This window comes from Ornithorhynchus anatinus, chromosome 1 (assembly GCF_004115215.2).
Source record: "Ornithorhynchus anatinus isolate Pmale09 chromosome 1, mOrnAna1.pri.v4, whole genome shotgun sequence".
Classification (NCBI taxonomy): Eukaryota; Metazoa; Chordata; class Mammalia; order Monotremata; family Ornithorhynchidae; genus Ornithorhynchus; species Ornithorhynchus anatinus.
The window spans coordinates 19,937,234-19,953,188 of NC_041728.1; the positions used below are offsets into that span (position 1 = coordinate 19,937,234).

Here is a 15,955-nt window from a genome sequence, read left to right on the forward strand (position 1 = left end):
TAGAGCAGGGGCTTGGAAGTCAGAAGGACCTGAGTTCTATTCCCAGCTGTGCCACTTGTCTATTGTGTGACCTTGGGCAAGTCACTTAACTTCCCTGTGCCTCAGTTACTTTATGTGTAAAATGGGAATTGGGATTATGAGTCCCATGTGGGATATGGAGTGTGTCCCACCTGATTACCTCATATCTACCCCAGAGTTTAGAACAGTGTCTGATAAATGGTAAGTGCTTAACAAACACCATAAAACCCCCACAAAAAAATTACACAATGGAGCTGGTAGACATGTTCCCTACCCCGTACAAGGAGCATGCAGTCTGGAAGAGATGGCACAAGATGTATCTCTCTGGTGCCCGTTTTCACTAGATATGTTCAGTATGCTCTGAAGTGAGGCACAGAGAGTTTGAGCTCAGCATTAGCTCTGTTGATTCATTTTTTGAAAGTCACCATGGATATCGCGTTCTTTTGAAGACAAATAGATCCACTGGCACGTGGACAGTGCAAAATAGTCCCTGTGAAATAGGCAATGAGCAAGAAAGAGGCAGTACCTGACCCGCCTACCTTCCCTCTCCGCCCACACACTTAGCTCCTCCAAAGTCCACCTATTTACTTTACCTTAATCTCATCTATTTCACCGCAGACCGCTGCCCACGTCCTCCTTCTGGCCTAAAACTCCCCCCCCTTCATCAATCTAACATATTTATTGAGTGCTCACTATATGCAGAGCACTATAGTAAGCACTTGGGAGAGGGCTTATATATGAGACACATTCCCAGCCCACAGTCAGATACAACGGACCACTGCTCTCCTCACCTTTAAAATCCTACTAAATTCATATCTTTAAGAGGCTTTACCCGACTAATCCCTCATTTCCCCTAATCCCTCTCCCTTCTGCATTGCTTATGTACTTTAAGAACTTGATAATCCCCCAATCCTCAGCCCCAGAGCACTTAAGTATATATCCATAATCTACTTTAATATCCGTCTCTCCCTTTAGACTGTAAACTCACTGTGGGGAGGGAATGTGTCTACCAACTCCATTGTACTGGATTCTTCCAAGTGCTTCGTTCAGTGTTCTGTACATAGTAACTGCCCATTACATACCATTGATTGACTGAGAAAAGCCTAGGTGCAGACACAGAAGACATCTTTCCAGAGTCCTTCTACCCACAGTTATGTACTCTTGACCCCTCCTCCCCCTGGGAGAGAGCTCTGTGCTCAAAGACCTTGGATGCAACCGATTGCTGGGAGAATGAGCAGACCTCTCCGACACGACACGCTGACCTTTAAAAGTGAAGAGTAATCAGAAGGAAAGGATGAACGCCAAGGCCACGTGGAGTGGCCTAAAGCATTCACGACAGTGGGGAAACACCCTGTAAATAGATGGGGTATCAATTCTAAACCAAATGTTGGGCCAAGTTAAGACAAGTTTCCAGGAATTGCCACCACAGTCTTTTAAATAAAATCAAGGAGATGATCTGGTTCCAAATGATTGTTTTTGTTGAACTGGTTTTTGTTGAAATATTACATCAATCAGGGAATCAAGCAAGGAAATAATCCTATTTTGGGAAGAAAAACCTTTCAATTATATACCAGTCCAAGCGCTCCAGAAAATCATTCAGTCCATAAAATGGTTACTCACAATGTAAATGTCTTTTCATGGCTCAAAGTTCCTTGCATCTAGGCACGTTGAGTTTTGGCAGAAGCTGTATTCCAGTGGTACCGTTCTGGCTTGGAGCTAAATAACCCCAATGGACTACTTCAAACCCAGTCAAGCATTACACTTCTAAAGGGAAAAACCACAGTGCTTCTGAGCAGAGACAGATAGTGCTGCGGAGGACAAATTAGAAAGCAGCGCTTTCCTGAAATCTGGTTCTTGGCCAGAAAGAAGACAGACTGTCAATTCAAAAATACAGTACTCAACAAGAAATATTGGATATGCATCTAATCACAATCCTCAAAATCAGCATTTAATGTAGAAGTATTATATACTTGCTGCCCCCTTCAAAAGGAAAGTCTGACATCTTCCCCATTGTGGTTACCAGAGGGCTGAGGTTTCACACATGACCTTTAACCTCATTTTATTCCCCAGGGAAATGGCAAGGATGTGACATGTCTCAGGGACTGATACATTGACCTCTGCCCTCCCCGGGGTCAGAAGAAGCCCAAGTTCATCTGATCTCTGGTTTAAAAAACCTTTCTAGGAGAAAAGTAGTGTGACCTAGTGGAAAGGGCACAGGACTGGTAGTCAGAAAAACCTAGATTCTAACCCCAGCTTTTCCACTTTTTTTTAATGGTATTTGTTAAGCACTTACTATGTGCCAGGCACTCTACTAAGCACCGGGGTAGATACAAGCTAATCAGGTTGGCGTAGTCCATGGCCCATATGGGGCTCAGAGTCTTAATCCCCATTTTACACATGAGGTAATTGGGGCACGGACAAGCAAAGTGACTTTTCTGAGATCACACAGCCAAGTGCTCCATCTACTAGTCTATGCTGCTTTTTCGCTGCCACTTGTATGGAGTGTGATCATGGGCGAGTCACTTAGTGTCTGTGCCTCAGTTACCTCATTTGTAAAATGGGGGTGTTAAAGCTGTGGGCCCCATGTGGCACAGGAAGTGGGTCCAATATGCTTACTTTGCATCTATCCTGACACTTTAATACAGAGCTTTGCATATAGCAAATGTTAAACAAAGGTAAAAATTATTGTTATTGTTATTATTTTTGACAGATGATGGATTTGGGTCAGGGGTGTGAATACCACCTACTGGCTCCTAGTTCCATATTCATCCTTTCATTCATACATTCATTCAATCATATTTATTGAGTGTTTACTGTGCGCAGAGCACTATACTAAGCACTTGGGAGAGCACATTACAACAATATACAGTGACATTCCCTGCCGACAATGAGCTTACAGTCTAGAGGGATGGAGATAGACATCAATACAAATAAAATTACAGATATGTATAGAAGTGCCGTACATAAGTACTGTGGGGCTGGGATGGGGGAAGAGCAAAGGGAGTAAGTTAGGGTGATGCATAAGGGAGTGAGAGATGAGGAAAAGTGGGGCTAATTCCGGGAAGGACTCTTGGAGGAGCTGTACCTTCAGTAAGGCTGTGGGGCGAAGGGGGGGATGGGGAAGAGTAATTGTCGGATTTGAGGAGGGAGGGTGTTCCAGGCCGGAGGCAGGAAGTGCACTAGGGGTCCACGGTGAGACAGGAGAGACGGAGGCACAGTGAGGTTAGCACTAGAGGAGCAAAGTGTGAGGGCTGGGTTGTAGAAGGAGAGAAGCGAGGTGAGGTAGGAGTGGGCAAGGTGATGAACTGCTTTAAAGCCAATGGTGAGGAGTTTGACCAACAGGATTTGGTGACAGATTGAATATGTGGGTTGAATCAGAGAGAGGAGTCAGGGAGAACGCCAAGGTTACGGGCTTCTGAGACAAGAAGGGTGGTGGTGGTACAGTGATGGGAAAGTCAAGAGGAGGTTAGGGTCTGGGTGGGAAGACAAGGAGTTCTGTTTTGGACATGTTAAGTTTGAGGTGATGGCAGGACATCCAAGTAGAGATGCCTTGAAAGCAGGAGGAGATGCAAGAATGGGGAGAAGGAGAGAGATCAGGGCATGATATGTAGATTAGTGTGTCATCTGCATAGAGGTGGTAGTTGAAGCCATGGGAGTGAATGAGTTCTCCAAGGGAGTGGTGTAAATGGACTACAGAAGGGGACCCAAAACTGATCCTTGGGGATCCCCACAGTTAGGGGGTGGGACGCAGAGGAGGAGCCCTCAAAGGAGACTGAGAATGAACAGCCAGACAGATAAGAGGAGATGGAGGAGAGGACAGTCACTGAAGCCAAAGTTGGATAACATTTCCATGAGAATTCACCAGAATACCCTGGCCATGGTAGTATACTCATACAGGGGCCCCCTGCAGTTGAGCTAGCTTCAGTGCCCTATTTTGAATTAATGCCACCTTCCTGCAAGGAATTGGAGAGGAGGATCCACAGGGCAGAGGAAAAAGCTTCTCAGGCATTTTACCCCCAGTAGTCAACCCTAAAGAGACAGACCACCTCCACAACCCCAGTCCTAAATGTTTCTGGACCTCCTAATGGCATTTCTGTTGTAGTTCGGCCTTACCTACTCTTTGTGTGTTTGAGGAAACGTGCTCACAAACCTGGCCCCACGGTACCCAGATTTCCACGTGACTGGAATGGAAAATACAAAGTTTAAAAGAATCACCCAGCCAGCACCCAACCAAAATTTAAGATAAACTGTGCATGATCCAATCCACAGCACAATGTGAACAGAGAACCAAAGGACAGGGTTCACCTACTGGGTCTCCATCTGTTTCTGACAGAGAGAATGCCCTGTCTGTTCCCCAGGATAACCACAGTTTCTGAAAATAACGGTCCTGCAGCACTCCACATCTTAGGGTACATACACAGTCTCTCTCTTTCTCTCTCTCTTTCTCATACACATACTGTCTAGCCCACCAGATTGGGGTGCCCGCTAAATGATAGCTTATTCATAAGCTGACAAAGCAAGAAAACCCAGCTTGCCAAACGACCATCTATTATTAACCAGCTTTTCAATTATAGTATCCATTTTCTGAATATAGGCTTTTCTCCTTAAGCCTCTTTCCCACATATATCTAAGAATTTTTCAAGGGATCAGGAAACAATGGACATTATCAAACAATTTACAAGGATATTTTTTCCTTCCCCTAAAATCCAGATGTTGAGATAGGTACTGAAATAAGTCCCAAACCAAAACCCCCAAGAAAACAGGGTTAAACCACAATTTTGCTCTACTGGATACCAGCAATTAACTTATGCAAGAAGAAGAAAGCACTCACAGGGCCATGCCAAAGGTGCAGTCAGACACAAATCCCTCAAGCACAAAGTCGGTTGGGGATAGTCCCAGGCAAGACTGCCAACCCGTGGGGGCTTGCCCTCATGTCTGCCCTGGTCGCCCTGTGGCTTCCCACCTCTCCTCTCAGCTGACCCTGCACCTCCGCCCTCCAGGGTCAAGAGAGTCACCTCTCTCTGTGGATCAAACAGTGAACTGGATCCCAGGACCTGCCTGCCACTTGTTCTAAGGAAGCCTCATCTCCATGTCGATTTCTGTATGGCAGTCATTAAAGCTGTAGAGACAGCCACTGCCCCACAGGACTCCTGGGGACGGATGGTACTCATGCACTCCCCACCTCCTCCCTCTCCTGGAGAGCAACTGGGGCCAAGTGGAAGAGAGTACTGTACTAAGCACTTGGGAGAGTACAACAGAATTCCTGACATCTCTGCGACTGGATTATGGCCTGCCCATCATTTATGGCAGGATACTCTTTCATTCATTTATGGCGTCATTCTGCTTATTATTACTACTACTAATAATAATGGTATTTGTTGAGTGCTTACTATGTGTCAAGCACTGTTCTAACCAATCATTCCTGTTTTCCCTTTTGTTCCCACTGTATCCTTCGGTGGCCCATAAAAAGGAGGTTAAGGAAAACTCACATTGCACTACTCACCTTGTGCTGTATCACGTGCAAGCTTACAAACCATTTCTTCTGACACTTCGGTGCACCCAGTTGGACTGATGTTCCTTAATCCCCATGTTGTCTCCAAACAACAGTCCATCCAAAATGCAAAGTGAAAACTTGTCATGTGGCAGAACAGAGTGTATATCATCTGTGTCACTCTGTCCCCTCCATTAGAATGGAAGTTCCTTGAGGAACTAGTTTGGCTCAAGGATAGCTTTGAGCCAGTCAAGGGGCCCACTAAGGTTGGCCAGTTTACCATCCACATATCCTGTTCCAACTTGGGTTCTTGGGACTTCAGCTACTGGCACCATGGACTGACAAGGTCTGGTAGGCAGGAAGGACTTCTCCCAAGATTAGAGAGGTGAACTCAGATGCCAAAGTTACCCTTCCCTTCCCTGTGAACTAAGTAGAAGAGAATGAACCTGGCTCTGTGCTCTCTGTCAATGTGACATCAACCTGCATGAGTAAAGGTTTTTCAGAAATAGAAGAACCACCCTAAAAAGAGAGAACTTTTTTTCAAGCCATCTTTCTATAGGGTAGCACTGAAGAGAGGCCAAAAGAAAGAATAGGGAAAGTTTAAGGAGTGAAATTTCAACAAAAGTGCAATTTACATATAGAATTGAGAAATTTTCTGTGTCCACTGAACCTTCGATTAGTCCTGGGACCAATCTGAGTAGTATTTTCCCAACCTGCAGTTTGAATGTAATCTCCCTTCTTCAATCCATCCTGGACCTCTTAAGGAAGACTTATGAAATGTCTCCAGATAGTGCAAAGGATGCTTTTGGCAGATACTGACATTCCATTTACATCACAAAAGCCCACAAATGAATCCAAATCCAGTAAATAAACAATACTAAACCCCATGAAAATGCAGAGACAAAAGCCCATGAAAGAGCCAATGTCTTTGCCGCATTTTGTGGATAGGGAACAAAGATTAAATGACTTCAGCCACTGAAAGCCAGCCCATTCCCAGAGCTCATCTCCTTGGCTACATCTCCAAACACACCATGTATGGAGCACTCTTCATGTTGGAGATTCACTTACACTAATTTCCAACAGCTTTTTAGGTTTTTTGGCAGAAAAACAAGACTGAACAGTTAGAGAATGGGATACATTAGGATTCTGGTGATAAATAGGAGGCTATTTTTCTCCCAGAGACCATAGTTGCTAGAACTGTAAGGATCTTCCGTTACCCATCTTTCCAGTACCAATCCACAGGGCTGCTTACTTTCAAACTGCAGGCTGGAAAAATGCTCTGAATTTCAGGCTTTGAGGGGCAGTCTGTGGTGTCAGGTTTCTGAGAATTAGGAAAAAAGGAATGACATCACTAGGGGAAAGTTAGAGTAGATGAACTGCTGCTCCCTGCACAGGCTGGCCGCTGATGGCCCTCTGAATATCAGTCTTGTCTAATTTTCACACAGCCATTTTCCCAGTGTTTAGCAAAGTGCTTTGTACACAGCAAGCCCTTAATTAGCACTACTACAACTGTATGATGCCACATGCATCACACTGGGCCCCAGGATGATACATACGATGTTACAAATAAAATTTTGAGGAACTGCATCGATTTCACGTGACCCTACAGCTTTTCCCTGGAGAAACAAACCCCTGAACTCCCCCACACCTTTCTCCACAGCCTCTGGGTTACCCCAATCAGATCCTGCTAAACTCTGGTGCTATGTTCAAACTACAGAACTCAATAGCAGGAGCTACAGTGGGGGGAGGCTTGGCACTAAAAAATTAAATTAAATTAAAAAACTGACGTGAATCTGTTTCCCTACCAGCACTGGACAGGGAGCAAGTCAGTTGAAATCCAAAGTGTCCAGTACAAAACCAGATGACTGGCTACTCTTTTCCTGCAATGCTTCTCCCTCTAGAAAAGAGTCAAAAGGCAGTGATGAGGAAGGTGTCCCAATTCTCTTGGAGTAATCCAATCCTGGTCTGCCAGATGTACAGAGGGAGGGAGTTCCAGACGAAAGAGAAGTTGGGAGAAGGAATCAGCTGTGACAGAGTGATTAAATAGGATAACTGGAGAGGAGCAAAATATATGAGCTGGGACATAGTGAGAGGCAAGCAAGAAGAAGCATGTCCTACACTAGGAAGAACACAGGACTAGAAGGCAAGAGACCTGAGTTGTAATACCAAATCCACCCCTTGGGTACTATGTGACCTAGGCAAGTAACTTAATTTCTCTGTACCTCTGTTTACTCATCTTAAAAATGTGGATTTGATACTCATTCTCCCATCTATTTGAATTATGAGTCCCATGAGGGACAGATTCTGTGTCTGACTTGATTGGAGAAGCAGCGTGGCTCAGTGGAAAGAGCATGGTCTTTGGAGTCAGGGCTCATGAGTTCAAATCCCAGATCTGCCACTTGTCGGCTGTGTGACTGTGGGCAAGTCACTTAACTTCTCTGTGCCTCAGTTCCCTCATCTGTAAAATGGGGATTAAGACTGTGAGCCCCACGTGGGACAACCCGATTCCCCTATGTCTACCCCAGCGCTTAGAACAGTGCTCGGCACATAGTAAGCGCTTAACAAATACCAACATTATTATTATTAGCTCATATCTATCCCAGAACTTCGTATACTGTTTGGTACAAAGTAGCATTTAAATACCACAATTCTTCTTCTATCTTCTTCGTATTATTACTAGGCAGAGGGAGGACAGCTGATTGAGTGCCAAAAAGCTGTTCATTAGGAGTTTCTACTTGATGTGGAGAGAGATGGAAAACCACTGAAAATTTGTAAGGAGTGGGGAGACATTTGCAGAATGCTCTTTTAGAGAAATGTTCTGGAGAGCAGTGAAGAATTTGATAAAGAATGGACAAACTGGTAACAGAGAAGTTAGTAAGGAAGCTGAGGCAGTAGGGATAAGTTTGAATATTGAGGCTGAAAGACAAGAGGTGACCTAGATAATACCAAGGTTGCAGCCACGTGAGAAGGGGAGGGTTGTGGTATAAACAGTGATGAGAATGTCAGCACAGGGAAAGGACTGGGGAGGAGAGATAAGGAGTTCAGTGTTCTACTTGTGACCAGATCAAAAGTCTGCTAACCGAGGGGGTGTACTCATCCCTGGAATTGTGGTAGTGAGGGAGGACAGCTTTCTCTACTGTTTGAGGCATCCACCAGTACCACCCAACACTTTCACAAGAGCCTTCCATTTCTTAGTGGGAGGATTCGCTAAGAATGCACATCACTATTAGCAGCTTCTGTGGAGGGAAGGTAGATGACAGGGAAAGTAGCTTTATGAAATCTGACTCATAGGCCCCTCTCTGCTTCTACATTAGCAGCCTGGAGAGTTGTTGGCCCAATCGGCCAGTGCACTTTTCCAGTGAATAAAACCACCTGAGAAAGGGTCAGAGAACTGTTGTTGTAGGTCAGGATTTCAGCAGGGACAGCTTAAGGGTCTCAGAGTAAACTGAGCCATATGGCCCATTATTCTATTTATAATCCCCAGTGTTTATAGTTCAGTCACTTCCTGATTCATCATGACCAAAGCCAATTTTTCCTGGTCATCTATATCAGATCACAAGCTATCCTCTGTCTCCTGACTGGCTCCACTGTGCTCAGCTGAGGAAATCTGTTCTCATGTTGCTGCAAAGATACAAATTTTTTTATAGACAGTTAACCTAAATGAAGACTTCCATTCCTTCCCGGTGCTCTCACTTTACCAGAGCCCAACAGTATTACATCTGAATATTTTCCTCAAGGATGAGCATGAGAGGATACCTCTTTCTCCAATTCTTTTCTTCCTTACCCATTTCCTTCTTGCCTACCTCTAACAGGTTTTACTGAAGGCAAACACTGAAAAGCACTGCTCTAGACAAGCAGTCTTGCCATAAGTCATCCTCTGCCTAATCCTTCTACCCTAATGTACAGAGCTCCACATTTGCATGCATTGAATATTGCACAGTACTTAAGAATGAGATCTTATCGCTATGTGCAGGTGTTACTGAAAAGACAACCTACTGCCAATCATCCATTCCACAATGCAACCCCATAAACAGTCATTCCTTTGTTACACTTCTTGAAGGACACAGAAGTAGTCCTTAGCACTGCTTAATTTACGAGTATGAGCACCTCTCCTGCTACATATCTCCTCTATCCTAATTTTGAGCATGGGGAAGAATTCTTGTCATACAGTTTATCCTTCCAGTGTCATTGCAACTCATTTTATGATAGAGGGTATTTACTCTTTGTTTGCATTTGTGATTTAGATAAAGTACATTAGAAACATTGGATAGGTTCTCCTTGCCCTTTTACCTCGCTGAGCAGAGAGAGCAGGGAAGAATAGGTTTAAATATACATATGGTAGGGCGGATAAAAAACTTCCTCTCCATTCTTCTGGACATGAATGGGTGGGAATTGTCTCATTTAAGTGCAGTGAAAAAGTTACCTAATAGGTTTACTTTTTTCTGCAAGAATGGAACACACCATAAACAACATTTACCCATCTGTCTTCAGGACTCTTGAACCACAACCTTGTAGATTTTGAATTTGTACTTATTGTCAATTTACAGCTCAATGGGAGGAAAGTATTTTTAAGAAACTATCCAGCAAGATGATGATGTTAGAAAACAGGCCACTAAAAAACCAATACAGCCCATTTCCATCACTTGGGCCCACTGGCTTCAGTTCCTTCAATGCTGTCTCCTACCTGGAAGAGTCCGTCTAGTGGTAGTCCAGAATTGCACACTTTCCAGGTGGTATGTGAGGGTCTGTTCAACATACTCCTCTTCCTCCTTCAGAGAAAGAAAATGCATTTAGGGGCATGTTTCCAATCAACCCACAACAAAACAAGGAAAGAGGGACAGCTTCTGGAGATGGAAGTGCCAATTGAAAACACAAATTCAAACATTCTGAAATGTCCAAATTATCTAAAGTCTTCAATGAACAATAAGCACACTTCTCTTTTTACAAGTCCCTTAATTCCCCTGGATTGGATAGATTTTAAGTCTTCTAGTTAACGGAGCTCATTTATGCATGCACATACACAGTCTAGTCTTTCCAACCTTGCTTAACCACTCAGGCCTCTGCTGGTTATTTACCTGGTACAATTTACCCCATGACCATGTAATTACTTCACAATTCTTAAGAGGCTGTCACTGATCACACCAAAATAATTCACCATTTATTCTCACCAACCAAAAAAAACCCAAACCCAACACTTTTTCCCCACTTCAAGTCACAGCTGGAAGAAAATTATCTGACCCAGGAATTAAGGTACTTTGAAGTCTTACAAAATAAACTGAAAAGCCCTCTCAAAGCTTAGAAAGATTAATGACCAACGGAAACATACTTAAAATATGGGCTGTCAGAAATTCATTCATTCTTTCAATTGTATTTATTAAACACTTACTGTGTGCAGAGCACTGTACTAAGCACTTGGAAGAGTACAGTGCAACAATAAACAGACACATTCCCTGCCCAAATGAGCTTACAGCTTTAGGCTGTGGCAGGTAGAGACACAACTGATATGTACATAAGTGCTGTGCAGCTGGGAGGTGGGAAGAGCAAAGGGAGCAAGTTGGGGCGATGCAGAAGGGAGTGGGAGATGAGGAAAAGTGGGGCTTAGTCTGGGAAGGTCTCTTAGAGGAAATGTGCCTTCAATAAGGCTTTGAAGTGGGGGAGAGTAATCATCTGTTAGATTTGAGGAGGGAGACCATTCCAGGCCAGAGGAAGGATGTGGGCTAGGAATTAACGGCAAGACAGGCGAGATAGAGGCACAGAGAAAAGGTTAGCGTTAGAGAAGTGAAGTGTGTGGGCTGGGCTGTTGAAGGAGAGAAGTGAGGTGAGGTAGGAGAGGCAAATTTGCTTTAAAGGCAATGGTGAGGAGTTTTTGCTTGATCTGGAGGTGAATGGTCAACCACTGGAGTTTTTGTGAAGCGGGGTGATATATCCTGAACAATTTTTAAGAAAAATGATCCAGGCAGCAGAGTGAAGTAAGGGCTGGAGTGGGGAGAAATAGGAGGCTGGGAGAAGAGCAAGGAGGCTGATGCAGTAATCCAGGCGGGATAGGATGACTGACTGTATTAATGTGGGAGCAGTTTGGATGGATAGGAAAGAGGGATTTTAGTGATGGTGTGGGTGGGACTGGCAGGATATAGTGAAGGATTGAATATGTGGTTTGAATGAAAGAGAGGAGTCAAGGATGATGCCAAGATTACAGGGTAGTGAGCCAGGAAGGATGGTGGTGCCATCTACAGTAACAGGAAAGTCATGGGGAGGACAGGGTTTGGCTGGAAAGATAAGGAGCTCTGTTTTGGACAAGTTAAGTTTGAGGTGACGGGAAGACATCCAAGTAGGGATGTCTTGAAGGTAGGAGATGTGAGAACAGAGAGAGGGAGAGAGATAAGTCTAAAGGTTTACAATACCACTTATTCAATACATACAAGACCTCTTAAAGGGGAAACCTCGATATAAACTTTTCCTTTCCCTTTAAAGGTGCTTATTCCTTTGTGAGCTATTTAAGTAGCTTTTAAGGGAGATAATTTTAGCCTTCAAACAATAAAATAAAGTCTTCTAGTCCTTCGGTCCAGAATTCAAGTGGTACACTCAACAGGTGCTTCTTTTCTCATATAAAGTGCATGGGGAGAACTATATAAGAGGGTCCTGCCTGGGCTGTATTTTCAGGGCCCAACCAGATCAATCAATCATACTGAGCATTTACTTTCTTCACTAGGCACTTGGGAGAATACAGTACAACAGAATTAGCCGAGATATTCCCTGCCCATAACAAGCTTACAGTTTAGAGATGACTTCCAGATTCGAGCCCAGACCAACCTCAACACAGTCACAGTCTGAATAAAAAATATAAAATTCTTAACTCCTGCTTCCTTTTCCTTAGCTCCAGACCATGTTCCCACTTACTCCAGCTTTTGTGGAAATTGCCTTGACCTTGACTGAAGTGAGGCAATCCCCAAGCAGCCAAATTAGCTAGAGCAGCTGCTAAAGTTGAATATTCCCCAATTTTGTCTCTTAAAACCCACTTCAGCATGACCTTCAAGTAGAATTTTAGCCCAAGCAGCATTATTAATTTTGAGGGTCAGCTGCAGATGTTCCATGTACAGATTGGAGATCTTCTGAAAGAAATAATAATAATAATGTTGGTATTTGTTAAGCGCTTACTATGTGCCGAGCACTGTTCTAAGCGCCGGGGTTGACACAGGGGAATCAGGTTGTCCCACGTGGGGCTCACAGTCTTAATCCCCATTTTACAGATGAGGTAACTGAGGCACTGAGAAGTTAAGTGACTTGCCCAAAGTCACACAGCTGACAAGTGGCTGGGCCAGAATTTGAACCCATGACCTCTGACTCCAAAGCCCGTGCTCTTTCCACTGAACCACGCTGCTTCAAAAGCCCTAACTAGCTATAAGTATCTTCATGCTCATCACTGATTATTGCTTGGATTTTCTTGGTGATATCTGCACGAAGGAGAGATTCCAAAAACCACTTTGAAGGCACTGGGCTTAAAGACTCCCAACTGCTCTTAGCATTCCCCGGCTAGCGTATGGAATTTTGCTGTACTAATGGAAGACATCCCATTTTGTTGGGTTTTTGAGTCCCTCAGAATGTGCCTTCGGCAGGCATCTACCTCCATAGCAGGTATTATGCTTTCCCCATCATCAGATTCAGTTTCCTCTGCCAAGTGCTATTTGTTGGCAGATATGGAGCAGCTTCCCAAACATTCAAAAAAAAAAAAGCCATAAAGAGAATTTTCTTTCTGTGTGATGAAGATTCCCCAAAAGGTAATCTGGACCCTGGAAGTCTCATAGGTAGTTTTTCTGGCAGAAACTCAGAACACTGCACCACGGTATCAGTCATATTTATTAAGCGCTTAATGTGTGCTGAGCACTTAGGAGAGTACACTATAACGGAGTTGTAGATCCAATAGTCACTGTAGAGTCTCGGCAACATACCACTGATGCAGTACAGGAGAAGAGAGATAGCTAACCTTCTGACGTAGTGAACCAAAAGAGGAAATGTTACCCTCATCAAATTCTACTAACAACTCTTACACTGATCACTGCCTCATCTCCATTCAAACTGGTTTTCTAGGGAAATAGGGGATTCTGACCAGGAAACAAAAAATTCTAGACTGAAAATAATTTGGCTTACCTTGCATATTTGTTATTCCAAGCTGTGGAAGAGTTGCCTTTTAAGAAACTTAGAGACTAATGCCAACTATTTTCTTTTAGGGAAAAACTACAGGTATCTGCTGTAGAACACAGCCTGACAACAAAGGGAAAAATTGCTTCCCATGCATATTTTAGAGTTGTCAGACCTTAAAATCCTAAAATGGGTTAAAAATTTTGAATTTCAGTTGGCAAAAATGGAATACTAATTGCTTCACAGTAATTTATTTCCTTGTGCAGGTGCTTTGTTCATGGGTAGCAGCTATCCTGGCAGCAAATACTTTTTCTGCAGTAGCAAACACCAATATATGAATTTCTCAAAACCCAACCTCCATCCTCTTTTCAACATTAAAGGGAGAGAAAAGGGTTCCATGGGTTAAGAGAGAAGGCTTTTCTGTCTCTTTGGCGCTCTCAATCATCCACTGTAAAAGGAAGATAGTATATACCTTATGGAACTGAGTCCTTTTATTAGTTGCTACTCCTAATTTAATAAAGCTTGCTAACACCATGACTGTGATCTGCAAATAGAGAAGAAATTTATTCCAGAGAAATAATTTAAGGTTCTTTAGTATTACCATAATGTGTGAGCCCAAGAAAAGAAAGAAAATAGGAATCTGTGACCGGAGATTAGCACAATATTGCTGTAAAAGAAAGAAAAGCCAGGTTCTCACCCTAAGGGTTTCCTTCCTTTATGTTCCCCCCTTCTCTCTTTGGATGCTTTCTTTTTCTCTTACCCGTTATTAAGGACTGTAATCAGTTTAACTATTGTGCATGGCCTATTTTAGAACATGACTCAACCACTGGTTAACAATGAACTACGGTTGTCATATCTGGAATGGCCAAGCTGCCGTGAGAGGCCAGTCACTTAATCCATTTTGGTGGCTGAAGATTCCTTTGTAGTGACCTGCAATTCCCAGCACCAGATAGAAGAGGAAGAGGGATAAACACACCAGTGTTAAAGATCCAAGTGTCTTTGAAATCTTGGAGGCTAGTTTCCCAAACCCCTCCATTAACAGGCAAAATCAACAGATGTCCATAAATTAGTTGTGTTGGTTTTATTTTCAAATTGGGGTAGGGGTTGCATTTGCAGTAGTTCTTCAGTTATCAAAATGAACTTTAGAAATTAAATCATTCAATTAAATCATTCTTCCTCTCATAAACTTTATCCTGAAAAATCGAAGGATTACCTTCCAATTCAGGGGGAGAAGCAGCATGAACTAGTAAAGAGCACTGACATGGGAGTCAGAAAACCTGAGTTCTAATCCCAGTTCTGCCAGTTGTCTGCTGGGGACCTTGAGCAAATCACTTAACTTCTCTCTGCCTCAGATACCTCATCAGTAAAATGGGGATTTAGACTGTAAGCCCCACGTGGGGCAGGTATTGTGTCCAACCTGATTCGCTTGCATCTATCCCAGTGCCAGTACAGTGACTGGCATATAGTCTATACCTAACAAATGCCATTTTAAAAAAAGAAAGGGGGGCTGCAGGGAGACAACTTCCATATATCAATATAGCAATAAAATGACCTTTCCCACGACTTTAAGACAAATCTTCCATTATTTTGAGAGGAAGTAAGGTCAGGGGCTGATAAAGTTTTCTTAGCCAAAACAGAGTAATGATTTTATGTGCTTTTGTGTAGCTCAAGCCCTAAACATTCAAAATAGGGGAGAACCACAGTTACAATTTCATTAAGGTTCAGTGTTTTCTTGATTTTTTATATTGCGCTCAATCCTTTATTTGGCAAGTAGTAGTTCATATTGCCAAAATACAAACTTTTGAGTTTGGTGGTGAGGTTCATTGATAGGGAGGCTAAAAAGGCACTCCCCCAGTGGGAATGGGGTAGGAACCAACCAATTCTCATTCAATCGTATTTATTGAACGCTTTAATGTGTGCAGGGGGCTTATCGTGTGCAGACCATTGCACTAACTGCCTGGGAGAGCACAAGATTGTTGGTAAACACTACCCTTACTCTCAAGGAGCTTAGAATCTTTTGAATCACCTATGAGGGGAAGGGTCCATTATGAAAATATTTGGCTTAAAGACCTGGTGGCTCTGGTTCTTGCATTTCTAACTCTTTACCAAGTTCTCTGAGGCACAGAAACATCATGGAACACCTGTCTGACTCTCCTATTGCCACTTCCAAACCAAGAAAGAAGCAGAAAGTTTCAATCCCATTAACTGACCTTAATGCCATTTTTAGGATGGGGTTGGGAGACAAAGTGCTGGAACTAAAGGAATAAAAAACATGAAATTCTAGGAGATGGTGGATGAAAGACAAAATAA

The 15,955-nt window shown here is 43.3% G+C and overlaps 1 long non-coding RNA gene across 1 annotated transcript in view; it reads right to left on the bottom strand.

Moving 5' to 3' along the window:
• Positions 1 to 9,827: 9,827 nt before the first annotated feature.
• Positions 9,828 to 15,955, bottom strand: part of LOC103165033 — a 73,253-nt gene continuing 67,125 nt past the window's right edge. Inside the window, exon 3 of the long non-coding RNA XR_484425.3 lies at positions 9,828 to 10,278. This is a non-coding gene — a long non-coding RNA (uncharacterized LOC103165033). The remainder of the gene's footprint in view (positions 10,279 to 15,955) is intronic.